Source organism: Numenius arquata, chromosome 2 (assembly GCF_964106895.1).
Source record: "Numenius arquata chromosome 2, bNumArq3.hap1.1, whole genome shotgun sequence".
Classification (NCBI taxonomy): domain Eukaryota; kingdom Metazoa; phylum Chordata; class Aves; order Charadriiformes; family Scolopacidae; genus Numenius; species Numenius arquata.
Genome location: NC_133577.1, coordinates 128,642,891 through 128,669,759, shown reverse-complemented (window position 1 = coordinate 128,669,759; position 26,869 = coordinate 128,642,891). Strand labels below are relative to the sequence as shown.

The 26,869-nt window shown below is 42.4% G+C and overlaps 1 long non-coding RNA gene across 2 annotated transcripts in view; it reads left to right on the top strand.

Moving 5' to 3' along the window:
- Nucleotides 1-26,634, top strand: part of LOC141479801 (uncharacterized) — a 70,222-nt gene extending 43,588 nt beyond the window's left edge. For both annotated transcript variants that reach the window (XR_012464055.1, XR_012464054.1), the window contains exon 3: nt 25,513-26,634. This is a non-coding gene — a long non-coding RNA (uncharacterized lncRNA). The remainder of the gene's footprint in view (nt 1-25,512) is intronic.
- The last annotated feature ends 235 nt before the right edge of the window (nt 26,635-26,869 follow it).

Sequence of the window (26,869 nt, the reverse complement as noted above, 5' to 3'; positions counted from 1 at the left end):
ACTTAGATGGGATATTAGAAAGAAATTCCTTCCTGTGAGGGTGGTTAGGCACTGAAACAGGTTGCCCAGGGAATTTGTGGATGCCCCATCCCTGGAAGTGTTCAAGACCAGGCTGGATGGGGCTTTGAGCAACCTGGTCTGGTGGGAGGTGTCCCTGCCCATGGCAGGGGGCTTGGAACTGGATGATCTTTAAGGTCCCTTCAACTCTAATCATTCTATGATTCTATGGTATATTTCCAAGTCCCTCTTTGTGATTTGAATTCCTCATGTTAAGTTGTATATCTTTTCCGGCTATTAAAAAATAAAGACTTTAGAATTACAGTATCTTTTTTGGTAGAGAGGTGGTATGTGGCTTTAAGTTGCTCTCCACAGTGAGTGTTTGAATATTTATAACAGGCATGGAGGTGGTGCTAACACTTGACAGTTGTTTTGTTTTTTGGGACATTATACCTGTGTTAGACAAAATGACTTATGGAGGAGAGGTACTGAACGTAAGAGTAGAATAGTGGCTGTTCTCCTGCACCCATCTAGAGCAGTAGTTTGTCTCCAGCAATGGCCAAAGGTGGGTAACTGAGGAGCACAGCAACAAAACGAGAATATAGGATCCTCCTTCTCCACATTCTTTTGTCTCTAGACGTCTGTAGTACGGGGATTTACTGAGCTGGGTGTCTTTTTTTACGATGTTCATTGGAATGAATGGAATGAATGGAAATTGGAATGTCTTTGGAATTTCTTAAATCTCCCTTTCAAGCCATTAGTAGTATTAGCAAGTGTAATACTCTGTGGTTCTACAGCTTTAACATGGCAGCCTGGTGAGGAGGAACCATACTCTTGTACGTTTTGAAACTGAAGTCCATTTAAAATCCACTTCTTGTACTGGAAGAGACTTAAGTAATTCATCCCTCTCTACTATCTCCATAACAACACCAATTTTCTAGACCTCAGCCTGCTCCAAGTGTTGAGTCCGTTCAGAGCCTGTTGACACATACAGGGCTGGGACCACTTTTCCCTGCCGCCAATTATCCTACTTCACACTTAATTTCCTTGAGATACTTCATGAATGTCGCTACTGAATTTCACTGATGTATTTTATCGTCCAGTCAATAATCTGCATGTAGCCCTTTTTCAGTTTTTCCTACTCACTTACTGTCTTTGCTGCTGTGAATAACTTGGTAGCATCAACAGATGTTGTCATCTCACTGTTGAGCCCTTTTCATGTCGTTTATGAATTCTCTGAACGTTGCTGGGAACAGATCCCAGCGCGGATCCCTGTGGAAAGAAGAGCTGAAATTTCACCAAGTCCTGCCAAAAGCAGAAGTGGGAATGCCGGCTTCTGCCTGTGGCACGGTTGAATTTGTAGTCATTTCACCGTGGTGTTTTGGTACGCTTGTAAGCATGGAGTCACTGTAAAAACGCTGTAGGAAGGGATAACTTCATCTTTAAGATACAGTGTCATTCTTCATCAGCTGCATATTTATAACTTCACCTTTGAAAAAGATACGGAAGGGAAGGGACTCACCTTTGTGGATGATGGAGGATAATTGCTTTAACGTTTAAAAGGACTAGACCTACTTTCCTCACAGCATCGCATTTGTCATCTTATTCTCGGAAAGCAACTTGGTTGGAACTTACTGGTTTATCACTCTCTGCATTACCAGTATATAGAAAATAATGTTGAATAAGGGAAATCAGGCAAATAAATAAATCTCCACAATCAAATATACACTGGTTTTAGATGATTAAGTGTAGGAAATTACCTTAGCTGTTACTTGTTCTTGTTTTCGAATTCTAAGAAGTGTTACTTGTTTTCTAATGCTAACACAGCAAACAGCTAACGCAGTATTAAGAAATCTGGGTCAGATCAAAAGGACCCATAGCATAAAATTGTTTTTTCTGATGGTGGCCTGTGTCTGCAGCTCAGGGGAGTGTGTGACAAGAGGGGACCTGGATGTGTTTCCCATGGCACAGCCACACTCTCTTGCTCCTGCAGTGCTCCTGTGTACCCCCAGCCCATCTCTGTCAATCCTTTCTCTCGCAGGCTGAGGAATTTTGCTTGATTTATCTCTCCTCATGCAATCTGTTCCCCAAGTCTCATCTTTGCCGTTAATTGGTGTGTTACCCCCTTCCTAAGTTGGGGTGACCAAGACAGCGTGCAGAGTTCAGGATCCGAATGTGCTGCAGCCGAATGCAGTGTCCCCAGTGTCACCCTCCTGCTTCTCTGACTGTCTCTGTGCCCTCCCTAATTACTCCTGAAATTCTGTTGGCTTTTTTTCACTGCTCCTGTTATCAGCCCCTGTGAAAATCGTATTTTCATAAAGCTATTTGCAGGGACTTCAAGGTCTTTCCTAATCAGGAAAGATTAATTTAGAACCCGTCACTTGCTATGTGTAGTTTGCTATTTTTTATTTTTTTTTTACCCAAATGCAGGGCCTTGCATTAATCTATTTGAATTTCGTCTTCTGTTTTTTCTCCCAGTCATGCTGTATAATAACTGGTTGGGAGAAAGGACGGAGGATAACTGCTTTGGTGCGCGTAATGTTTTATCTTCAATAGACCTTTGACTTTGCGTCATATCCTTTTCAGCATAATTTATTGTTAAGTTAAATGAGAGGGGTCTAACTACGGATCGGTCTAGGAGTCTACCTTTTTGTGTGTATAAACGGGTACATACTTGGCATGTTAATAGTTGATTAGTAAGACATTCCTCCTTACAGCTAATTACAGAATCGTAGAATGGTTAGAGTTGGAAGGGACCTTAAAGATCATCGAGTTCCAACCCCCCTGCCATGGGCAGGGACACCTCCCACTAGACCAGGTTGCTCAAAGCCCCATCCAGCCTGGTGACAGGACGAGGGGTAGTGGTTTTAAATTGAAAGAGGGGAGATTTAGATGAGATATTAAGAAGAAATTCTTTCCTGTGAGGGTGGTGAGACACTGGAACAGGTTGCCCAGAGAAGCTGTGGCTGCCCCATCCCTGGAGGTGTTCAAGACCAGGCTGGATGGGGCTTGGAGCAACCTGGTCTGGTGGGAGGTGTCCCTGCCCATGGCAGGGGGCTTGGAATTGGATGATCTTTAAGGTCCCTTCCAACCCAAACCAGCCTATGATTCAACTGACGGCAGAGGATCCCCTTTCTGTGTCTGCTCTGCAGGCAGACTCCAGTGCTGGAAGTTCCCTAAACTGTTACGTACTCAGTGGTGAATTCAGTTGGGTTTTCATGTGGCAAAGAAGTAATTTTGAGGGTTTTTTTCCCCTTCCCATGGCTTTGTCTTGTTGAGGGTGCCTTTTACCTTTTTATCAGCTATTGACCCAGCAGATTTTCTGATAAGCTTCATCCTTCTGGTGTATTTGATACTATTTTCTCCTAACGTATCAGTTCTCAATATTATTTTTTTATCTTGAAAGACAATGAATTTGCATTTATTTTGCTAAAGTCCTGATACGACTTCACTTTTTGAAGGGTATGTTTTTGCATGAATTCTTAATGTTTGGCTTTGTGGTTTTTGTATTTTTTAATATTGCACTTACCCTGTTCTTCCGTATGCAATATGGGGTCTTTAGCAAGCTGTCAGCCCCGAAAAACATTCACCTTTTTGCCTGTTCTTTTTAGTTTTCTTTAAAGCAGCTTCCTTTTTTTCTTAATCACAGAATGCTTGAGGTTAGAAGGGACCTTATGTAGGTCATCTGGTCCAACTCTCCTGCTCAAGCAGGGTTCTTTTTTAGTTGGATAACCAAAAAGAAGAGAAAACTAATGCTTCAAATACTGGACTTGAGTGCGTTGTAATCAGTAATGCAGTCGCTCTTCAGCAGTGAAGATCCTGGACACAGTTCAGGACTGGGTCAAGTCTTGCTTCTGTTGTGGGTTTTCAAAGTTGTTGAAGTAGTAGTAATTAATGGTGTCCTAAAAATGGAGTGTTCACATTACATTGACAATACTGAGAATTTATTTGTCGCTCTGAAATCCTAGTGTTCCTCCACCTTAATCTCAAGAGGCGATGTTTGTCACTGATAACTCTCAGATACCTTCATGGGGCTATGGTTACGTCACCTTCCCCTTCGGGCTGGAACTGGGAAGCCTCTCTGTCCTGCTGAACTTCGTTTTGTGTCTTTTCTTTTTTACGGTGCTTTTGTTGGAAGGAAGAGGGCTTGAGCTTCATGAACTTTCATCCACTTTGAGATACTCCAGTCAGTCAGGAAAATTCTACACTATCTGAAAAGATACCAGATTGACATCTAACGGTGGATATAAGGGAAATCTTATATCAACCTTTCAGTACCTAAAAGGGGATCTGTAGGAGAGATGGGGAGGGACTCTTTATGAGGGCGTGGAGCAATAGGATGAGGGGTAATGGTTTTAAATTGGAAGAGGGAAGACTTAGATTGGATATTTGGAAGAAATTTAGTATGAGGGTGGTGAGCCCCTGGCCCAGGTTGCCCAGAGAAGCTGTGGCTGCCCCATCCCTGGAGGTGTTCAAGGCCAGGTTGGATGGGGCTTCAAGCAACCTGCTCTAGTGGGAGGTGTCCCTGCCCATGGCAGGGGCCTTGGAACTGGGTGTTCTTTAAGGTCCCTTCCAACCCAAGCCATTCTGTGATTCAAAGTTTGAAGAGCGATTTGGTTCACCCTACTGTAATCATCTTCATGTGTTCAGATGGGTTGCTGCCCACCTCTGGGTTGATAACTCTCCAGTGGCTGTTGTGGAGGGCATAGACATCCAGAATGCTTATAGACCAATTGGAGACATTTGAAGTTGGGTGAATTGAATCCTGTCCTGGCATTTTCAGTCTTCTGAACTGGGGAGTGTTTTCACTTGCAGCCAAGAGTTGTCTTCAGTCGCTGTGGTTCTTGAGAAAGAGCAGTCCTGATCACTGTGGCAAGGTGAAAACCAAGGAGAAGGCTTTCACACAAAGTGTCTCTTTGGTTGAAATGAAGGTGTAGTTTTGTGGGTGACCTAAATAAAATGAGAGTGGAATTTAAAATTAAGCGTGAAGGTAATGTAAAGGTGATGTTGATTGTGAGGAACAGCTTGGTGGGACTTGAGTGGTTGGTAGTTTTGCCTATTTTTCCTCACCCTCTTAAAAGTAAATGAATAAATGAAAAATCCGCAGCTTGGAGATTTAATCAGATAGTGCTTGTATTTCTAGCGATACATACTCCATTTCAGTATTGATGCTGCAAGGTCTCTGGGAGCTCTGGAGAAAGTAGTGATGACAATGCTTTTTCTGTGTTTGAATTGTGTGGCAGATGTGTGAGATGGCAACAGCGCCCGCAGCTCTTGGGTCAGCCACTGAGGACCAGCCAGGGCTCTAAGTGATGATTTTGATGATTTTTGAAATAACTGTAGCCTTCTACAAACCAGACATTTTCTTTCAAGTTGTGGAAAGACAAGTGTTGCCAGAGAGCAGTTCTTCTTCTAGTGTGAGATGGCCATGGCAGGATGGGATTAGCCAGTTCAGTTGTTCTTTGGAAGTGCCCAGATCCACAGTGGTTTTAAAAAGAGCTTAAACGAAAGAGGAAAACCCCCGACACTTTCAACAGAAGAAATTGGGTGAGATAAATCTATCCTTAAAGGTCAGATATAATTTGTGTGTTACCACTTTCTGATTGTTCCGTATGGTCAGTGGCAATGTAACAGTTGAGCTGGTTTTGAGTTTTTTAAGATGAGTTTGTATCAGTCTGGAGTTATTCATGCACTACCGAAAAAAAAAAAAAAAAACCAACCAAAAACCCAAACATAAACCCCTTTTGAGTGTATCTTCGAGCATATTAGTTGTTAGTTCATCCAAATGACTGATCTGACTCGCTGGAAATTTTGTGGTGCTTTACCCTCGGTATTATGAGAGTGCGTGCTCACGCAGTATTGTCCATTCACCCACACAGACCTGAGCTTAAGTGTGCAAATACAGACTCGAAAGCAGCCTTTGGGCTGAGATTAATGAACTTTTTTTTTTTTTTTCTGTTCCCTTTTATTCTGTCTGTAGCTTCCTCGGTGTTGGGCTCTGCGAGAATGCAGGCTGGTCTAAAAACTATGTAGATTGCATAATGTAGAGCTGGGCTTTATTTCAGCTGAATGGTGGCTGATCTCGGTTTCCAGCAGGTTTGAAACACTCTTCTGCCCGCTGGGCGATGCCAAGGGTAGGGCAGGTGTTTGTTAATATGTTAATTTGGGGAAAGAGAAGATTTTTCTGGAGGACTGAAGGATGCTGAGAGCACGCTGTTAATTTATTCCCATCAAATAAGCGTAGATTGAATACAAATGCTCAGGAACGGTGTCAGGACAGAGATGATGAAGGGTGTTTTCAGTTAATGCCTGCCAAGAATTAAGAAAAATTAACACAGAATTTTTGTGGTTTGGGAGAATACTCACTTGAGGAGTTGTCTGTTCCACAGATGAGGGCTGCGCAGAGTACGTGGGTTAACTGCTTTGAAACGAGGGTTCATGTACAATTTGCCAGGGGGATGTTTCAACTTTTTGGGGATGCAGTAACTTCAGTTCTTGAGCACTTCTCATGATTCTCAAGGAAACGATGCCTTGGTCAGGCAGAAATCGCACTGAAATCAATGGTAAGGATTCACTTACCAAGGCCTGGAAAAAAAGAAAGTAGTTTACTCTTCACTGTTTTAAGTATGAGGTGGGACTGCTCAGCAATCAGTGAATAATCAGGTTTGTGTTTATTCAGAGAGTTTGTTTCCTTCAAGTGGTCGATTTTTCACCTTCTGTAGGGTGTAGGGTCCTAAGGTAGATTTTTTGGGTGGTTTGGTGGTTTGTTTTTTTTTTTTTTCAGGAATGATGTTTCTAATATCATCTATTTTAGACACTTGACGCAGGGTTTCAAATTCTGCTGAGGTGTTGGCAGTGATACAGTATGCGTCTTGTTTACAGTAATTCCTTTCTAGATTTGTAATGCAAATGCCATCTCTGCAGATCTCCAGACCTCTGGTTCCTCTGGACCTGAAGGTTTCATCTCGCAGCGTGAAAGGAGGTATCTGTCTAATCCAACCGGATTAAGATGAACCCAACCTGGATATGTGATTTTCAGAGAGCTGAAGTGAGATGAGATTTATCCAGAGTCTCTTAAATGCTGGAATAATTTCAAACAGTAAGAAGTAAGATCTACTCTTCCTTTTATCATCATCGGTCTAAACAGAGAACTTAGGCTTCCTTCGTCGTTGTTATTTCTTGGTGTTCTGCCATAAAAAGCAGTCTAAAGATAATTGCGCAAAGGGAACTTTGTGCTCGATGTGGAGGGTTATTTGTGTTGGTAGAAGAGGATTCGCATCCTAAAGACTGAGGTGTAACTCACTTGGAAAAGAGCTTGCTTTGGTATATAAGCAATTTTTTAGAATGATACTGCTGCTCTCCCTTGAAGCTCTTCCAACTTAAAAAAATACATGCTGCCATATGCTACTGTAATACCAGCGCACAAACTGTATTAAAATATAAATGAACAGAACTGCAGTTTGAGGTTTCAGTTCCGCAGAGGGGATCCATTTTGGAGCCCTTTTTAACTCTACAAACGACCTAAGTTTAGTTGTACCACATGGCTGTGCAAAAGAATTTGGAGGCATTGGGTCTGAAATCAGGAGGAGAAAAAAGAACCTTCTGCAGTTCTGGTGCCTGGGAAAGTATTTGGTGAGAAGGGAGTGGAGCTGCTGTTGCAGAAAATACTTCACTGAGGTTTAAAGGCTGCAGATGTGCTCTTCAATCACTGTGGGGATCATCTTGGACAACAAATTGACCATGAGGCAGCAATGTGCCCTGGTGGCCAGTGGTCTCCTGGGGTGCATTAAAAAGAGCGTGGCTGGCAGGTTGAGAGAGGTCATCCTTCCCGTCTGCCCTGTCCTGGTGAGGCCACATCTGGAGTACTGTGTCCAGTTCTGGGCATCCCAGTTCAACAAATACAAGGAGCTACTGGAGAGAGTCCAGCAGAGGGCTATGAGGATGATCAAGGGACTGGAGCACCTCTCTTCTGAGGAAGGACTGAGACCTGGGTCCGTTTAGCCTGGAGAAGAGAAGACAGAGGGGATCTCATCAATGCTTATCAATATCTAAAGGGTGGGTGTCAAGAGGATGGGGCCAGACTCTTTTCAGTGGTACCCAGTGACAGGACAAGGGGCAACAGGCACAAACTGGAACACAGGAAATTCCACCTCAAAGTGATGAAAAACTTCTTTACTGTAAGGGTGGCAGAGCCCTGGAACAGGCTGCCCAGAGAGGTGGTGGAGTGTCCTCTGGAGATAACTCCAAACCCGCCTGGATGCATCCCTGTCCATCCTGCTCTGGGTGGACCTGCTCTGGCAGAGGGGTTGGACTAGATGGTCTCCAGAGGTCCCTTCCCTACAGCTCTGTGATTCTGTGATCTTGGACTTCATGGCAGAATTGGCCTTTGGTCGTTTATCCTTTTGGTTTGGTCACAGATTGCTGCTGGGTTGTTGGTGCTCCATGTGGAAACAAGCTGTGCCTGTACTAGTAAAGGAAGCAGAGTTTAGTGGGTTTGAAGTCTCCTGTGGTCACCCACTATTAATCATTAGTAAACTCATTGACATTGCTTGGCCAACTAATGTTTTCCTAAGCAACTTAACAGTTTGAGGAGAGCAGGAGGCTGGGTCTGTTGCTGGTAGGGAGGTGGGTAACACCCTGTGCTGCAGGCAAAAACAGCTCAGCCCTGTGGATGTGGGTTACACAGCGACACTTGGTGTCCAGTGTTTCACCTAAAGCCAACAGAGTCATAAGGCAAACTTTTATAAGCAGCTGAAGAAGTTTGGATGCTGAACTGGAAATCCAGCTTATCTGGTAGCTTCCAGAATTGTATTCCAGAACGCAGTTCCAGAATTGTAGCCATAGGTTCACAGTTGTCTTTGCTTCTGTTCATTTACAATAACTTTAAGACACAAATATTTAAGTGTTACATTGGATTTGGACTTTTTAATGCCTGTGTTGGTCTTTTAAAATCTACTTGTATATTTGAACAAAATTTGTGGACCATATAAACATGTTCTTTAATTATGAACAGATAGTTAAGATGCCTCCTTTTTGTGTTTTACATAGATACAGAATGGTAAAGCTCATCCAGTTCCAACCCCCCTGCCATGGGCAGGGACACCTCCCACTAGACCAGGTTGCTCCAAGCCCCATCCAGCCTGGTCTTGAACACCTCCAGGGATGGGGCATCCACAGCTTCTCTGGGCAACCTGTTCCAGCGTCTCACCACCCTCACAAGAAAGAATTTCTTCCTCATATCTCATCTAAATTTCCATTTTTCCAGTTTAAAACTATTACCCCTTGTCTTATCGCTCCACTCACTTATAAAGAGTCTCTCGTTTGCTAAGGAAAAATGTTAAGCCTCCCAGCTGCTTCGTTCCTGAAAGCCGTTTTGGGCCAGAATCACACCAAACTTGAAGCAAAAAAATTGCCAGAGCTGTACGTTGCGATCGTTCCGGGGAAGTGCTCCTGCTGATTTTATTCCCTGTGCTGATCTGATAGTGGTTGATGCAGTGATCTCAGAAGGAAACGCCTTAGTTGAATTCATCTGTTTCATTAAAGCCATGGATCTTTATTTTAGTGATAACGTCAGATACTTGTAATCTTGAAAAGGTTGGAAAACTGTGATGGAAAACAGTATTTTTATCCTTTTTTCTTTCTCTCGGTAAAGAAGACCTGACAGGAATGCATGGAAACTGTCGACAACATTCCTGACCGAGTATTCAGGCACAATTAGGCCACTAGTATTTGAACGACTGATAATTAATGAGACTTTATAAATAACATTTTTACGTGCCTTCTGGGGTTTTTTTTTGGAGGGGGGAGGAATGTCAGACAAATTTCAGGCATTTCTGTGCTACCTTGGAGACTAGAAAATGTTTCATTATTGGCATCTTGAGATTCTTACGTAACCTGGTAATTCTGGGAACAGGAATTTTAAGAAAAATGCTGAGCAGTTTGAGTCTCTGCATAAAACTACAAGATTCAGAAACACTGTACTAAATACTTCTGTGATAATTTCCCCAGAAATACTGGTATTCCAGGATCCTGGAATGGATTTATTTTGCTAGGATTGCGTCCTTAAGGAGTTAAACCTCCAATCCCGTGGAGTAAATGTCGTACTGGCAATTATTACATAAAGCCGATGTATTTGGTTTTGCAGGATATAAAAGGGGACGAAATGGAAGTGTAAGGAGAAGGTGGAGAGTTTACCCCCTGGCACCAGGAGCAGAACTGGCACTTCTTTAGGATGTGGTTTGTGTGGTGGTGTACACAGCCCCCAGCGCAGGCCTCTGCGAAGGAGTTTATCCTAATCAACGCTGTCAAGAAGGCTTTTGTTTTCTCCAAGCTCAAGGTCTGTAATTCTAACAGGACAAGTCAGGAGGGGACTTCCCCTGCTGTTATCTCATGTGAAACACGGCGTGGCTTATCTTACCCACTCTGTTTGTTCAAAACTTTTATTATATTTGGTAGAGAGGGCTTTATTATTTATTATCTGGAGTACTGTGTCCAGTTCTGGGCTCCCCAGTTCAAGCAGGACAGGGAGCTGCTGGAGAGGGTACAGGAGAGGACTGCAAAGATGATTAGGGGCCTGGAGCATCTCTCTTATGAGGAAAGGCTGAGGGACTTGGGTCTTTTTAGTCTGGAGAAGAGAAGACTGAGGGGGGATCTGATCAACACCTATACATACTTAAAGGGCAGGTGTCAAGAGGACACCGGTGGGGCTGGACTTTTTTTCACTGGTGCCCAGTGACAGGACAAGAGGTAACAGGCACAAACTTGAATATAAGAAGTTCCATCTAAACACAAGGAGGAACTTCTTTACTTTGAGGGTGGCAGAGCCCTGGAAGAGGCTGCCCAGAGAGGTGGTGGAGTCTCCTTCTCTGGAGACATTCAAAACCCGCCTGGACACGTTCCTGTGCAACCTGCTCTGGATGACCCAGCTCTGGCAGGGGGGTTGGACTAGATGATTTCCAGAGGTCCCTTCCAACCCCATATCATTCTGTGATTCTGTGATTAATTTTTTTTCAGTATACAATGAAAATGGTGGCCAGTTACTGTTGCCTGCTTGGTGAGTTTCGTGATTCTGAAGTTGATTAGAAATGGTCGTATTCTGATACCTTCTTCAGACTACAGATAGTCTGACACAGGAATCCACAGATTCAGGATGACTCAGAATTAAAAATGAGTCAGTTATGCCTTATTCTGTTTAATTTAATTTTCTTTTTTTGAAATACAGAATTAGAAGCAAGTAAAATGGGTGGCTTATGGTGCTTTCTCCAGTACTGTGTAAATTCACTTGTTGTCGGTAGGGAAGAGTGAGAGTTTCAGAGGGATACGATGTAATATCCCTGTAGCAAGGGCAGTAGAGAGACAGGGTGAGTAAAACGGAGGAATGACCTGCTCTCCTGAGCTGAGTTTCACAGAAGGCAGAATCTCTTTGTAGAAACAGATTTTTGAAGATTTAAGACCTAGCATGAAATAAAAAAGAATAAATATTTAAGATAGAAAGTCACATCTTGTAGGGATTCTCTTTAGTTCCTGAACAACTTGTGAGTTTTCAACAAATACTGAGACACTGTTTACAGTGCAGTTTCTGGAAGAATATCTTTCAGTAGAGATCAGGGGTTAAATATAAACCAGTGCTTGTTCTTCATGTTGGTTTTCTTCTTTCTCAGCTTCAGAGTTCCGAATCTATATCCTTTATTTTCTTTTTTTTTTGTGTCAAGAAACAACCTTTCTCTCCCACAGTATTTCTTCCAGAGTTATTCATTTATCAGGACACATTTGTGATGTTGATCAGTTTGTTCTTCTTGTTCCCCTTTCATCTTGGTGTTCTCCATGCAAGGTGTTATCGATGGGCTCTGTGCACGCTGGCGCTACCGGTTGTGGAGGTAGAGTATGTGCTTCTAAAAGTCTTGTCTTTTACTGAATTACCAAACTCTGTGCACTGTCCACTTCGATTCCTCCAAGTACTATCTCAGCTTTAGTCAAAAATTCGGGTTCTGGAAGGACAGAAGGGATGGCAGTAAAAACTGTTTGGATGATAGGAGGGCTGGAAAGAGGGAGCTGTGTCATGAAAGTAGCAAACATTTCTTCATTCACTTCAGTTAATAGCTTTTTTGGCTAAACTAATGTCCTCTTTTTACATAAATTCTCATCGTACTCTAATGATACACTATTTAAGTTATCATCTATTTCTCCCCTAAATTAAGGGCTTGTATTTTCTTTCATTTCTGCCTTTAGCTTTCATGTTACTTTTTGAAGTAATGGGGTGAAAGAAAAATAGTAGATCAGGTATTTTCCATGCTTGTATTTTCACAGATAAGTTTACCGAGGGGAAAACCATCTTGAAATGCTTCTTTCAAGTCAGAAGAGCACAGTTCATCGTTAGGCAGCGTGCAGCAGTAAGCATTGCATAACAGTAGCAATAAAATTAAACATTAAAATTAACTTCAGTACTAGATTTAGGATTTCATAGCTAGCTTTCAATAAATTTTGAGAGTTGTGTTTTTATCAAGCTTGTAATCTAGTCTGGCTTTGTATGTTAGAAGGTGAGAATTTTTCCACAGAGTGCTGTTAGAAAGCTCTCTAGTCCTAACACACCAAGTAGTGGTAAATCTATTGCTAAGAAGTGGCAAATTATTTCAAATTTGAGCTTGTTTTGCTTCCAGCTGTAGTATCTTGCTGTGCCTTTCTCTCCAGGGATTGCAAGCTTGTTTGTTATTTGCCATATTCATAAAGTACCTATAAAAACAAGGTCACATAGCCATCTTCTCCTTACTAAAGGAGACCTTTGACCCAGCGTCGTGAATCTGTGTCCCAGCCAGACCGATGTTTTCTGAGGCCTTCCTTTGAACGCTTGCCAGTACTTTGGGATCTTTGCAGCGTGGATATCAGAACTGGACGTGAAGTTCTAGCTTAGAATTTAGCTTGATTTATTTCATAAACACTGGAAGGTGATGTCATCAGCCGAGCCAATAACGCGGCTTTGCCCAGCACTGACAGTCCATACCAGGGTGATTCAGTGCAGTTGCTTCAGAGCTCTTTTTTGGGTTGGAAGTGTCCAAGTCACGGACTAGTAGGCTCTGTTCCTTCTTCAAGCATGGGTGACTTTGATTTGTTAGGCGTTGTCTTCAGTGCTACAGCCTTGGGGAAGAGTGGCTGGAGAGCTGCCTGGCAGAAAAGGACCTGGGGGTGTTGGTCAACAGCCGGCCAAACATGAGCCAGCAGTGTGCCCAGGTGGCCAAGAAGGCCAACGGCATCCTGGCCTGTATCAGGAACAGCGTGGTGAGTAGGACTAAGGCAGTGATCATCCCCCTGTACTTGGCTCTTTTGAGTACTGCATCCGGTTTTGAGCCCCTCACTACAAAGGAGAGATGGAGGTGCTGGAGCGGGTCCAGAGAAGGGCAGTGGAGCTGGTGAGGGGTCTGGAGCACAAGTCTTATGAGGAGCGGCTGAGGGAGCTGGGGGTGTTCAGCCTGGAGAAAAGGAGGCTGAGGGGAGACCTTATTGCTCTCTACAACTCCCTGAAAGGAGGGTGTAGCCGGGGGGGTTGGCCTCTTCTCCCAAGGAACAGGCGATGGGACAAGAGGAAAAGACCTCAAGTTGCACCAGGGGACGTTTAGATTGGATATTAGGAAAAACTTTTACTCTGAAAGGGTTATTAAGCATCGGAACAGGCTGCCCAGTGGTTGAGTCAACATCCCTGGAGGTATTTAAAAGATGGGTGGACATAGTGCTTAGAGACATGGTTTAGTGATGACTTCTGTCAGTGTTAGGCTGATGGTTGGATTAGATGATCTGAAAGGTCCCATCCAACCTAGGGAATTCTGTGATTCTATGGAGTGTTATTTTCTCTGCCAGTGCTTTGGTTATCTACAATCTTAGTTTCATTTATTTTTATTATAATCTAGATTGTTTATAGAATTACCAGTCTCATATCTGTTGTTCCTTCATGTCACCCGTGCCGTAACAAAAAAGCCTGCCATCCACTTGCTTTGCGTAAGAAAGCGGTTACCAGCTCTGGAAAAGATGAGGGGACTTTGGTATCCCAGGTGATTATTCTTACGGACTGAGTGAGTCATTTTCGTGTGGACTTTTTAACATGTGGGTGAGTGAATCATCAGGTGTCGAACAGATTAATCTTGTCAATGGGATGCGCGCAAGATAATGTTTTCTCACTGAGACAACTTGTACCTGTCTAAAGAAAAATATTACAGAGGCTGAAATACAGTGACGTCGTCTGCCTTTCAGCCTTGGGAGATGGTCCGTGAAACAGCCCAGTGTTGCTTTTCATAGTTCTTGGTATGTGGGGGGTGTAGTGACCTTTAAAGTATTGTTAAGAGTAGAAAAGTTTTGGGGAAAAAAAAAAAAGTAAATGTAGAAAGTTAGCACTTGCATAAGAAATTGAGCATGAGTTTGACTTTCTCATGTACTCACGTTATAAAACAGTTGTAGGTACGTTACATCGGTCTCTTTTCCCGATTAGTAAGTGACCGTTCAAGAGGAAACAGCCTCAAGTCGCACCAGGGGAGGTTTAGGATGGATATTAGGAAAAATTTCTATACCAAAAAAGGTTATCAAGCCTTGGAACAGGCTGCCCAGGGCAGTGGTGGAGTCACCATCCCTGGAGGCATTTAAAAGCTGGGCAGACGTGGTGCTGAGGGACATGGGTTAGTGGTGGACGTGGCAGCGTTGGGTTGATGGTTGGACTTGATGATCTTAAGGGTCTTTTTAAACCTAAATGATTCTCTCATTCTTTGTAAATTGCACACCACAGGATGACGATCCAACATGTATCAAGTGCACATGAACCATAAAACCTGACTGAATGCATTTGTCTTTGAAGGGCTGTGCCCGATGCCCATTTAGATAGTAAAAGCAGACTTAAGTTTCATAGATTTGTCTCAATGTGTTTTTTTTTTCTTTTTTTTTCAGTCTGCAGCCAGGTTCCACCATCCAGAATTATGTTTAGTGTTGGGTTTGACCGAGATCTGAAAATGACGGAGCAAAACCATCTTGCTGTTATGACTGATTTGGAATAGGAAATGAAGTACAGAATTTAGGGCATGGGAAGGCAGAGTTGAGGGCTTCAGTCAAAACTTGTCACAGTTTTATGTGAAAAAATGGTGATCCTTTCCTAGAACTTCAGTTAAGGTTTAATTTTGTAATAGTGCTGCGAGCTCAGGGAATTTTCTTCATAGGTTTCATTCCAAAGCATTTCTCAGTAGGTGTCTTTTAAAGGGTTTTGAAGAGAGAAAAATTATTTTAGAGAGCCTCACGTGGACAAAACAATTTTCTGAGCAGCACAACTTTTTATCTTATTTAGGGTTACGGGCTGGAAATATATATATATAAAAAAATATATAAATATTTTGGTCACTGAAGTAGATTTGAAGGGAGACGAATTCATTCATTGCAAATGCAGGTGCAGATGCTTTTAGAATCTGACGGAATACCTGTTAAGTAAAAGCGTCTTTTTCATCCTTACAGGCTTCCGAATATGGATTTCATAGAGTGGAAGGGTTGAATACCAGAAGTGCAATAATAATAAAAAAAGCCAACACCGCCCCCACTCTTCACACCCCCCCCTTCCCAGCTGTCTAGCTCAGGAAATTTCACACCATGGTTGCAAGGCCAGAATGATTACGAATTAGGGTTAGCACAAAATACAGCTATTTGAAAATTTTACAGCATTTGGCTGTAATGTAGAGGCTAGAATTTCTCAAAAAAAAAAAAAACCCCACAAACCCAAATCTGGAAAATGCACGAGGGCAGGGAGGTCGTGCTTTCAAAACGCAATTCATTCCTGCTAGAAAATGGGATTTCTTAACCTCGGCTTTCAAACAAACCGAATCGTGCGTTGCCCCCTTGCGCTTTGCCTTTTCCGTTGGCATCTGTTACGCGCTCCCTCACGCTAAGGTCTGCATCTCTCTCTTGTCTGATATTCCATAGGTTGCCGTTGAAACTGTTCCATACAAGGAATGTTTTTGCCTACTTAGTAATTTTTGACCTTTATTCTGAGTGTCCTTGGGTAAGGCCCCAGGTGGTCGTGACCGAATTCACAGGAGATGCGGAATATGGTGAGGTTTTTTTTACGTCTTAGGCTGTTCAGGGGCTCTCTGAGGGAATATCTTTATTGTGGTGAAAGCAATATGCACAATTTTCACTCTGATTGTAGCTTCAACACGGATCACTCTAATTTACTTACCTCAAGGCTATAACGTACTAATTTTTAGGATTGTAGAGTAGCCACTAAGGGAAATCTGTTAAGAGTGGGCGTGTGTGCGTGAAGGGAAGTGTGCATAAAGAAATAAAGATCATAGAATCACAGGATGGTTATAGTTGGAAAGCACCTTAGAGATCATCCAGTTCCAACCCCCCTGCCATGGGCAGGGACACCTCCCACCAGACCAGGTTGCTCAAAGCTCTATCCAGCCTGGCCTTGAACCCCTCCAGGGATGGGGCATCCACAGCTTCTCTAGGCAACCTGTTCCCAGTGTCTCACCACCCTCACAGCAAAGAATTTCTTCCTCATATCTCATCTAAATCTCCCCTCTTTCAGTTTAAAACTTTTACCCCTCATCTTATCACTACATTCGCTGATCAAGAGTCCCTCCCCAGCTTTCCTGTAGCCCCTTTAGGGACTGGAAGGGACTCTAAGGTCTCCCTGAAATGTTCTCTTCTCTGGGCTGAAGAACCCCAACTCTCTCAGCCTGTCCTCATAAGAGAGGTGCTCCAGCCCTCTGATCATCTTCATGGCTTCCTCTGGACCCATTCCAACAGGTCCATGTCCTTCTTGTGCTGTGATGACAAGCCTCTTGCTTACGATGTACTTCATATGTCCTGTTATCTTTGATCTAACTTCACCAGGGGGTACAGGTGGGGGCTGCACAGCTGTATTCTAAATCCCAGTCACTTCAGCCTTGAAGTCTATATTTGGTTTAGCTTTCTTTGGCCTCAGTAACGCGCAGCTGGTTCTTACAAATGAATCTTCACCCATGTGCTCAGTGATTTCCAACTCTAGATATGGATCTTTGCTTTACGGACGGCAGAAGAAAGGTGGCTTCCAAATATCCTTACAGACGGGTATTATTTGATTGAAGGTTTTACAGAAAGTGGTGATAAAGGTGACAGTCTGATTCCATGTCCCTAGTGCATGACCCCATGCTCTGGCTGCTGTCACCTTTGCTTATATTTGCAGCTTGCTTTTCGTATAGAATATTTAATAATACATCTTTTTAGGCTGTTGTTCCTTGTGGCACTATTGAGAGATATTGTACCAAAGAACAAATTCTTTAATTGCTGTGAAGGAGTAATTATAGAAATAAGCTACATACCAGCCACAGCCTCCCTGCTTGCTGTCCTGTTTTATAGGAGGTGTGAGAGCTGTGAACGCATCCTTCAGGATTTCAGTAAAGCTCTGATACTTCACTTGTCCGTGCCAGAACACCTCAGTGTATATTAAGATTTAGCAACATTCCCTAGAGACGAGTCATATTTCCCTGAGAAATGCCAAATTGGAAATCAAAACCAGTATGCAGGCAAGAAGAAAATCATGACTGCCGTCAGAGATCTAACAATCTACCTTAATTTTCCCAAGGAAAGATTTTTCTTTTTTCCCAAGGAAAGCGTAGCGAGGTGGTTTAATGGCTTTGCTTCTTCCCACTCCTTTTGGCGCGACGTCTGCCTGCGAGTTCGTGGGGCAGGAAAACCTCTGTGTTCCGCTCGGTGCTTCAAATCCAGACTCTTTTACCCTGCTCTGATTGTGCTCAGCGTGGCAGCTACTACCGTGTTAAGAACACGCTGCACTCAACGGTATTAAAAAAAAAAAAAAGGCTAAAATTCATTTGGAGAGAACAGCTAATGTGATTTCATATAATAAAACCAACCGTGTGAGAATCCACAGAGGTGATTTTCTAAATTTAAGATTTCCTTTGAATTTGTTTTTTATCACAAATAGATTGGATTACTATAGGCTGTGTCAGTGTGAGTCACTTATAAGTGCCTGTTAATCCAATAAACCTGAGTGGTTTCTTATGGAAATACTATTTTCTGATTTCTATTTATATGATGGTCCTGGCCTTGTTGAATCCCCACTGACTTCACTGGAAATCTTTCTTTGGAAAAAGCTGGTATAATTTCATGTGGTAATGGACATTACAGCGAATCAGTAAAATGAAAAATAGCCTCAAGTAATTAGTAAACATTTTAAAAGTTATTTGTGTCAACTTTATTGCGTATTTTGCAGCATTACTGGCTGAGAATAAAAATAATTGCCAGAGGGTTTTGTTTTGTTGTTGTTGGGTTTTTTTTCTTGTTGGGTGATGGTTTGGTTTTTTGTTTTTATTTTTTTTAGTTTATATGGAGGGTAGAAGAGCATTATTATGTTTTCACGCTGTCCTGCAAGTTTTAGAGGGTTTTATTTTTCTTCTGTTGTTGCCACTGCCTTACTTTGTGGTGGTGGCTGCATCACTCACTGCCTTAATTTCCCACCCATAAGATACTCAGCTCTACTGAAAACTAAAAATCATAGATTTAAAAAAAAAAGCTGTTTTAAAATCATGACTCCAGCTTTTTTCTGTTTAACTTGTGCAGCAACTGGTGTTCAGTGGCAGCAGAAGGTGAAAACTTTGCTATGGTTTGGAATTTTTGCCTGAAATAAGAAGAAAGAATCTGTAGAATAAATGTTTTTCCAGCCTGAGATACCATGACTTTGGTACCCGCTCAGAGGGAGGGTAGAAAAACACTCTGAAAAGGTGGCTGGTAAACCTGGTCCTGTTTCAAACTAGAGAGTGCATAATATATCAATTTATATTATAGATAGGGAATTTCTAGTGCTGAGAGAGGGGGGGAAAAAAAAAAAAATTACATTTACAGGAAACAGTTTGACAAAACTCAGTGTGTGTAACACATGCAGCACTGCTGCTGTAAGGCACCACAATTTTCATAATCTTAAATTTACAGGCACGTACCAAGTTTCCAAATATCTTCCTCCTCTCCGTCTCCAGTGTTGGATTTTTATTGTGCGTGGTACGAAGGAGAGGATGCTCGAAACCCCTGAAATTTTCGACGTGTTAAGACAGACTTTTCGTGGATGTTGACTGCCTGCTTGATGACACATCCTTGTAATGATTATTGAGCCTGTGCGTTAAATGCTGCCCGGGGAGTTGGATCGTTAGTGGCGGAGATGAGAAATGATAATCCTCATTGTGTGCTGGGTTCTGCTGGTAAATACTCCGTGGCGTTTTGCAGAGGCAGCTCAAGACTGTGTGAGGTTGAGATTTTTAGATCTGTTAGTGACGGTAGTTTATTGGTAGCAACTCCAGATCCTAATTAATGAGGATTTCACATCATTTTACCCACTAAGCGTATCATCTCTTGAGCAGATACTCGAAGAAGTAAGAGAATACGTAGAGACCTCACAGTTAAAGCATCTAGAATAAAAGCACAAGAGAAAAGGAAGAAAAAAAGCTGTGCTTCATGTTCATGTGTCAAATAAGTCATTTGAAAAGGAGAAGATAATTCAAAATCAATATAAAAGCAGATCAGGTGGGGTTTATATGAAATTTCAAGGTACAAAAAGATGGATTGCAAAGTCTTTTCATGTTACCAATTAATGCTAGTTAATAGACTGTAAGTTAGAGCAAGTCAAGGGAAAATGCAGGTCTCCTTCTTACCAAAGAGTGACAAGAAATAAGAGATACTGTACTGGATACCGCTCGGCATAATTTTATTTAGTCCCGGGTCTTTTGAAAGAACAAAAGGCCCTTTGGATTCACTGGGGGAATAATTTTAGTAATTAACAGGTCTCACTTGAAAATGGAATATGTGGTAATTTTTTTTCCCCGTCTGAGAGCACTATGAGCTCTGGCATTTTACTTGACAACAGTATCCATGCGCAGGCTAACTGAGAGGGTCAGAGGCAAAACTTACTCAAAGCATTGATAGTTTAAAAAGTAAGAATTTACAAGTGTTTACGTAAGTATATTTATGTTCATTGCAGTGGATGGAACCAGTTTAGGTCAGGCCAAATTGCTGCATCTGACAGAAATGGGCCGTGTGGCAAAAAGATCAGTGTACGGGCAAATGTGGAGTGAAAGGTCCTGGTCTGAAACAAACTCACTGTTTCCTAGACCAGTCTGATTTCTAAAACCAGCTTTTATTTCATATAAAAGTTAAAATCAAGTTTTTCTTTTCTAGTAGAAGCACAGAGAGAACCATTTCTAAAAGAAGGGTTCCAAACTCAGAAGGGAAGAGCGTGGATGACTCCTGCTACTGGGATGTTGTAATTCATCTTGTTAAACTGGTTCTGGTTCTGTTAAACTGGTTAAACCCTGTTGTGGGGCTGGGAGAGCTTGCTGAACCATTTGGGTACTGGTTGTGCTGCTGTGGCTGGTCTGGGGACCAGTGGAGAATCCCGAACCCCGGCTGTGCATTAGGCAGCTGTTGCTCTGAAGTCAGGAGTTGCTGAGATTTCTGATCCCACTTGGGTTACTCCAGCACCCATTGCCAAGAACTGGGATGCCATCCAGAGGGACCTGGACAGGCTTGAGAGGTGGGCTTGTGCAAACCGCATGAAGTTCAGCCAAGCCAAGTGCAGGGTCCTGCACCTGGGGACGTGGCAATCCCAGGCAGAAATACAAGTTGGGCGGAGAATGGCTGGAGAGCAGCCCTGAGGAGAAGGACTTGGGAGTGCTCATGGATGAGAAGCTCAACATGAGCCGGCAGTGTGCACTGGCAGCCCAGAAAGCCAACCCCATCCTGGGCTGCATCAAGAGAAGTGTGGCCAGCAGGTCACGGGAGGTGATTCTACCCCTCTACTCTGCGCTCGTGAGACCCCACCTGGAATACTGTCTCCAGCTTTGGAGTCCTCAACATAGAAAGGACATGGACCTGTTGGAACGGGTCCAGCGGAGGGCCACGAAGATGATCAGAGGGATAGAGCACCTGCCCTATGAAGACAGGCTGAGAGAGCTGGGGTTGTTCAGCCTGGAGAAGAGAAGGCTCCGGGGAGACCTCATAGCAGCCTTCCAATATCTGAAGGGAGCCTACAGGAGAGCCGGAGAGGGACTCTTTGTCAGGAGATGTAGTGACAGGACAAGGGGTAATGGTTTTAAATTGGAAGAGGGGAGATGTAGATTAGATACCGGAAAGAAATTCTGTGGTGAGATACTGGAACAGGTTGCCCAGGGAAGCTGTGGATGCCCCATCCCTGGAGGGGTTCAAGGCCAGGCTGGATGGGGCTTTGAGCAACCTGGTCTGGTGGGAGGTGTCCCTGCCCATGGCAGGGGGGTTGGAACTGGATGATCTTTAAGGTCCCTTCCAACCAAACCATTGTATGATTCTATGAAAGTTCTGTTCCCTTCCAAACACATACACTAACTATAAAGCCAGAAATCAGGATTTTTTAGTTCGTTTGGTTGGATTTTTCGGTTTGGGGGTTTTTTGTGTGCGTGTGTGTGGTTTATGATTTTTTTTTTTTTTACACTCCTGCTGAGGTATTCAGCTGCAAGACAGAGTCTCACCCCGAATACCTGAATAAAGCGGGCTGGATTCACTCTGTACATTTGCTGGTTTATAGTCATTCTTCAGCAGAAGTATTTGGCCTGTTTGTTGTCCCAGGAATCAAACCTTGAGCCCTTCCTGGAGGTGAAAGAAGGAATTCAGTCCCATTGAGCAGTAAGGGACACGCTGTTGCTTGGTGTGGTTGTCAGTCACAGTGTCTGTCTGTCTGTCCTCTGGGCAGGCAGGGATGGCATTAATCTTCTCAGCTTCTCATAAAAGATGTTCAGCCTGACTTATGTGACTCCGTTTGGGGAAGCAGTAACCATTTCATTGGTGGAGTGTTTGGAGACATTAATTATATTGAGGGTAGAGCTGGGTATTAGATTTAATTTTTCTGAGTGAGTTCAATGGAAGGAAGAAGCTTGTGGCAGGTCAGGGAATAGCCCGTGTGTCAGGAGAGGAAGCCACACAGCAAATCTTTTTGTGTAGAGGGCTCTGCATCCTGGGCCGCATCAAAAGAAGCTTGGCCAGCAGGTCGAGGGAGGGGATTCTGTCTCTCTACTCAGCTCTGGGGAGACCCCACCTGGAGTACTGCCCCCATCTCTGGAGTCCTCGACACAGGAAGGACATGGACCTGTTGGAACGGGTCCAGAGGAGGCCATGAAGATGCTCCGAGGGCTGGAGCCCCTCTGCTGTGAGGACAGGCTGAGAAAGTTGGGGTTTTTCGGCCTGGAGAAGAGAAGGCTCTGGGGAGACCTTACAGAAGCCTTCCAGTACCTAAAGGGGGTCAACAGGAGAGATGGGGAGGGACTCTTGATCAGGGAGTGGAGCGATAGAACAAGGGGTAACGGTTTTAAACTGAAAGAGGGGAGATTCAGATGAGATATTAGGAAGAAAATCTTTACTGTGAGGGTGGTGAGACCATGCCCAGGTTGCCCAGAGAAGCTGTGGCTGCCCCATCGCTGGAGGCGTTCAAGGCCAAGTTGGATGGGGCTTTGAGCAACCTGGTCTGGTTGGAGGTGTCCCTGCCCAGGGCAGGGGGATTGGAACTCGATGGGCTTTAAGGTCCCTTCTAGCCCAAGCCATTCTGTGATCCTATGTGTTTGGGGCTGTTCGCCGCCTACGAGTGAGGGCTCAGCCCTTCTGGCAGAGCATGTGGTGTGTTTTTGTGTCTATGGACCGTAGTCTGAGATTTCGCACCCCGCTCCCTTGTGAAAACGTGCTGGTATCAAATCAGCAGTTACCTTTTACCAGCACTATATATTCCTAAAGTAAAAGGCTCAGTTAGTAGGTTGTTTTAACAACAACAAAAAATTTATAATCCTTTCCAAAGGCTTCACGCAAACCTGATGTTCCCTAAGTGCTACATACTCACATATGGAACGATGCATTTTCTTCTGAGAGCAAGAGATTCAATTTCTGTGCAGTTTTATATAAAAGATTTGTTACTGTCTGTTTATCAGACAGTGAGAGCACTGCAGAGAAAGGGGGAAAGGGGGGGAAAAAGGAAAAAAAAAATAGTAGCAGAAGATGTTTTAGTAGTTAAGTACTTCTGTCGCAGAAGAATTGTTTCCAGGACAACAAGGTTGATGACAGAGTTATAAAGTGAGTATGTGTTTCCTTTCCTCTTCCTTTATTTGTTTTTAATCATCAAGGTAGGAAGGCCTTCTTTGCACTTGAGTTGTTTGCCGAGAGTTGTGTTAAATCGGTTATTTTTAGTCTACACTAGGTTGTTCGTGTGGCTCTTTAGCTATTTATAAGAGAATCCAGTAACACATCGTATTTCTGATGTTTTTTGTTAACATCACATGGTATCTAAACAAATTACCATCTCTGGACTACAAACAGTTATCTACGGTTGGTTTGTTTGTTTGTTTTAAAAGAAACAAACCAACAGGTTTGTGCTTTAAATTTCAAGCTCATCTTACTGGTGGGATGTGAGTTTCTTTAACTCTTCGCACAGAATTTTTCCTCTGTTGCTGTAATACATTTATTTTTTTTGTAGATACTAATGATATACTGTCATGGAAATGAATTTGGAATAATTAAAGGAAATAATTTTCCCCTAGAGTATATTCAGCTGTAGGAGTCCATTGTGAGATCTATTTTCATCTGGAGTTTGGAATTTGGAATAAGAAGCCACTGAATTAAATGGATTTGCCAATTTTAAAGGGGCATAGCCAGCATAAAATCCCACCCATCTCCAAAATATGTTGATCTATTTAAAATCTGGAGGAGTATGATGAAATCTGCACTTGTGTGGTTTTCCTTTGTATATTTGATTGTACTGTCAGTTTATTTTTTTCTGTATTGTTTTTTTCCTTCACAACAACATTTTGAGAAAAGAAATGTCTTTTAAAAAAAAAAAAACAAAACCAAAAAACAAAACCACAAATATTGGCTCTGCATTTTAAAGGCAAGCATAACAAAAATAGTGGCCAGGTCATTGGTGAAAAACATGCTTCGTAAAGCTCTGTTATTGTGTTTTCCTGTTGTTTTTTGCTAAATGAAATAGCTTGAAGTTTAACGGTGGCCCTTTTAAAGTAGTTAAATGATTTTATGCCCACTAATGATATCTGTTTTTATTTCATATTGAGATTTTTAGCACTTAAATTGATGAAGTCAGAAAACGTTTCTTCTCGTGCGCAGTTGTCTGATGAATTAAGGAGATACTTGGTTCCTTTCTGAATTCATTGGAGTTTTTCTGGTGCTAAAGGTTGGGTGCCACGTGCTAAGAGCAACGTGTGGTCGCTGGTGTGAGCCATTAATAGGTTTATTCTTTGGATGGGATTTTTCCATCCAGTTCTACAGTGTGTTTATGAAGACCATCCTTCCTTTATCCACTTAGGAGAAAACAAGACGATGTGGCATGAAAACACACACACACACACTCAGGTGACTCTGGTTACTGCACCGTCTCTGTATCCCACGTCTCTGCCTTGTTGGGAAGGGAGGTTAAGCAGGATGACAAATCCATGTTGGCATTTACTTGTTGCTTTGTTATCCGCTTCTGGCTGCAAACCGGAGCCGGAGTCAGAATTCTTTCTGACTGGTGTCCTCTTCTTTCCATCTCTTTTCTTTTTCTTTTACTTTTTCTTGTTTTCAGCAGCAGAACAGTGCTAACCTTGAGTGATGAGATGTCTCTGTGCTTCATTTTCCAGTATGGCCCTCGTTATTTAGTTATTCCATTATCTGGAGCACACCAGTTCTTTATGGAGGACTGAGTAGTTCTTCCAGGTCACTACTTGGCATAGTAAGGGAATGAGGAATTCTTTGTTGCTTCTGCTAAAGGTTTACTAATTATGTGGCTAAATAGGGAATGTAACATGAGAGCATTCTTTTTAAGGACAATACTCTCATAACTCTACTTAGTAGGTTTTTTTTGGTTGGTTTTTTTTTGGTTGCTTGCTTCTTTTAATCTTCCAAAATGCTGTGAAAACACTAATGAATTCCCAGTAAGGTATGGATATATTTTCTTTGTTTCTACGGATTTGAATCCAAAGCACAGAGCAGGACATAATGGCCAACCTGTTATATTCAGCACCCATTGAAGTGTTTCAGTGTGCCTGAAACACAGAGAGGACTTTCCCTTGGTCTTGGGTCTTCACCTTTCTGCAGTATGTCTTGGAGGTCAACAAGGAACAGTCAGAGTCTAACAAGACACTACATACCTATCTTAATTAGCAATTAAATCCTTCTTTACATTTCCTCACTTTCTCTATGGCTGAAAGGAATTTCTTTGGTAAACTTTGCAATAGGATTTGGAATTTATTTCTAGTTCTTCAACGTTATGCTCAAATCACGAGGCAGTCTCCGCATTTCATCTTGATAGAGCAGCTTCATGTAACAGAAATACTCTGGCAGTCAAATCGGAGAAATAGAAATGAAGGATAGAAATATTTTCCAGCGCTGACTAAAGGCAAGCAGTAAGCTTCAAGCATTAATTAACAGTATAATGAGAAACTTCAGTCCAAGCAAATACTTCTTTTTAACAGAATTTTTCTTTTCTCTGTTGTGTTGCAGAAGAAGAAATGGTGACTGAGCTGTACAAGCAAACTGGGACAATCCAAAAAGTAAGTGGAAGAATGCTCATTTTCCTCTTCTGTATGACTATAGGACAGTTGTTCTTTTAAGACATCCATTTAATTAAGAAGGCAATTAGTTTTCCCTCATGTCTTTGGCTGTGAGTGTAGCATGTGCAGGTTGTGGAGCTGTGCTGAGTAACCTGATTTCAAGCCGTGTGGCTCAGGGCAAGTTGCATTTGGTAGAACATTTCTCTCCCTTTCTCATCACTGGGTCAAGGCATGAAGTGGTTCAGGATTGTGTCTTGTAATTTGTGTTTTTACTGTTGTTGTAGCAGTGATGGTCCAAGGATGTGGAGGGGAAGAGGTTATTAGGGAAAGGTTTTGTCTCTTCTTAGACTGTTTCTGATAAAATTTGGAGAATCAGATCAGCCTACAGGAACGCAAGATAAACTGGGAAGGGTTTTGGGGCTTTTTAGTGTTCTCCATAATATCAGTGGGTGTAAGAAAATCTTTAACCCTACTTTAAGGCTGCCGTATTTTTGGCTGAGCTTTTTCGAATATATTAAAACAATTTGCTTAAGAAGCGCCGTATGTGGTTTTTTTTTCCATTTTGGTCAAGAAAGCAGGATGTTTTGCAGTAGAATTTTAGACAGCAAGGCTTACAGCTTATCTTTCTGCTTCCCTTGTAGTAGACAATGGCACATCTTAAAAGTTAGGTGTTTTTAACTGTCTTGAACAGTGCTGTGTGTTAACAAGATTTATATTGCAATTGTAATAACAAAACCTAAGATTATTCTGACTTTAGTTTCACACCGGCTGAACAAGTGGACTCAGTAAAAGATTGCATGAGGTTTTCTATGTATTGTTGACTCAACTTTAAAATATCTGTAAATCTGCAAATCGCATCTCGGCTTACTTATTAAGGGATGAGTATGGTTTTAACGCATAAGTTTTGAAATTATTGATGGCTCCAGTTTATCAAGCAGCTTTTGTGTGGTGCTTTATTTAGAATTTTTCTATTACTTAAGTGAATGTCATTTTAATCTATACCTGTGTCTCCTCGTTGTCTGAAAAATTGAAGTAATTCTACAGACTTGCTTTTTATAGACACTTTCTATTGAAAAAAAAAGAAAAAAGAAAAAGTGGTAGAACATGTGTCAGGCATATGCAATTCCTTAAGCATCATGTTTTCCACACTGATTTAATAGCTATTGAATCTCCTCAAATATTCTTGTTTCCAAGACCTGTTTTATGGTAATAAATCTTCTTGGCTGTAAAATTCTTGAAATGATTCAGTAGGACGATTGTTTCCTTAGCGCGTTCCCTGAGAAATCGTGGTTAGAAATGGAAAAGTC